This window comes from Urocitellus parryii, chromosome 13, assembly GCF_045843805.1.
Source record: "Urocitellus parryii isolate mUroPar1 chromosome 13, mUroPar1.hap1, whole genome shotgun sequence".
Lineage (NCBI taxonomy): Eukaryota > Metazoa > Chordata > Mammalia > Rodentia > Sciuridae > Urocitellus > Urocitellus parryii.
The window spans coordinates 49,159,783-49,161,622 of NC_135543.1; the positions used below are offsets into that span (position 1 = coordinate 49,159,783).

General features: G+C 46.7%; 1 pseudogene; it reads left to right on the forward strand.

Moving 5' to 3' along the window:
• Positions 1-543: 543 nt before the first annotated feature.
• On the forward strand, positions 544-1,141 carry LOC113182229 (SREBP regulating gene protein pseudogene; annotated as a pseudogene).
• Positions 1,142-1,840: the final 699 nt, after the last annotated feature.

Sequence of the window (1,840 nt, forward strand, 5' to 3'; positions counted from 1 at the left end):
TCTGGCTGCATAGTCATTGGTGACTGCTCCTTTTCAAAACTGTTTCCTTTTCTGCAAAATAGAGACACTCATTTTACTCATTGGCTGGGATTGTCATAAAATGACAAGAGGTGACAGAGATAGAGCTGTAGGCACCCCACCTGGCAAAACTCAGTCAAGGCACCTCAGAATGTACTTTTTAGGGTCTTGAGTTACATGTGCATTAGATTTTAATTCTTAGTCATCTTATATTTGAATGAAGACCCAGGATGAAGGCCATCTCTACCTTTTTCACATACAAATAATTTTTTTACTGCCTTTTACATACAATTTATGAAGACACATTTAAAAGACCTAAGTTCATCGTCTTTTATAAACCTTAAGAAGCCAAGAATTCATAATCAACAATTGATGTTTCAATATTTTAATACAGGGGCTGGGCCAGATCTGGGGTCAAGGTTGCAGTAAGTGGTCAGGGTGCCCTGCACTTAGCAGCCATATCACAGGGTCCCCAGGCCTGCTTTGCTCTGCTTCCTGACTGCAACCTCCACTGTCCATGCCAGGATGATGAACCTGGCCGCCATGGTGTGGCTCAACCCCTGCGGAAGAGGTGGGTGCTCACCCTGGTCTCCTTCCTCAGCAGTACCTGGAAGCAGGAGGAGAGGGCAGTGAGAGATCAGACTCTCCTCCCGGCTCAGGACCATGACTAACCCATTTCGTGGAAAGTGCATTTCAACTGGGGCAATAGTAGCCGGACAAGCAATCAGTGCTTGAACTCCATTCAAGGGAAGCACCTTATCACGGATGAGCTGGGGTACATCTGTGAAAGGAAGGATCTGCTGACAAACGGCTGCTGTGATATCAGTGTCCCCAGCACAAAGCGGAACTGCTGCCGTGATGCCTGGCCAGTGGCTGCTGCAGCACCTGTGAGTACTGTGTGTCCTACTGCCTGCAGCCCAACAAACAACATCTCCTGGAGCGCTTCCTCATCCGGGCAGCTGTGGCATTCTAGAACCTCTTCTAGGCAGTGGAAGATCACTTGGGTTTGTGCTTGGCTAAGCGCAGGACCTCTTCCCAGAGTGTGCGGCCTGAGAACACCTATTGGAATCCCGAAGCCAAGGGCTGGTATGGAGAAAGCCCTCACCGGCTCTTCCTGGAGTGACAGCCTGCTGCAGCCTGGGCACTGAGACCCTGCCTGAGGACGCATCACTCAGAATCAGACATAAATATCCAGGCCAGTCCAGTGCAAGGAGACAAGGGGGCGTGGCGACAATATGACTGTGACCAGTTCCCCGTGCTGTCCACTGGCTCTGCCCACCACGTGTGCTGCACCCGGTGGAGCTCTTCTATAAAGCAGACTGGAACCACCAGCTGAGCTCAGGCAAGAAAAAACCACGGGCTGAGCTGGGAGTGGTGTTGGCCTTCCTGGGAGACTCAGCCTCACCACCCACAGGGACCTGTGACTTGACTTGTGTTCATCAGGCACAGGGTGTTCCCCCCTATTTTGTTCCTGGTTCTTCCCTGTAAAGTTACTTATTAGATTTCTTAGGAATACTGGGAAAAACCATAATATTTTATGTAGAAAATGCCTTAGCATTCTAGTTGAATATATTCAAGGGAATTTTTAAAAATAGCTTACAAATGACTCGGCTGTTTTCCTCTATTATATAGTTTTCAGATTTAAATTATAAGTATTTTTGTGAATATTTATCTTACATTTGATGTATTTTAAGAGTTGGTTGTAGATTACCCATAAAAATCAAGATGTCAGTCATTTTCAGTTGCTTCTTTGTGAGAGCAAACACTAAGAGTCATCATACCTGAAATACAGAAAACAATAGACATTGCATTCCTCAAACAT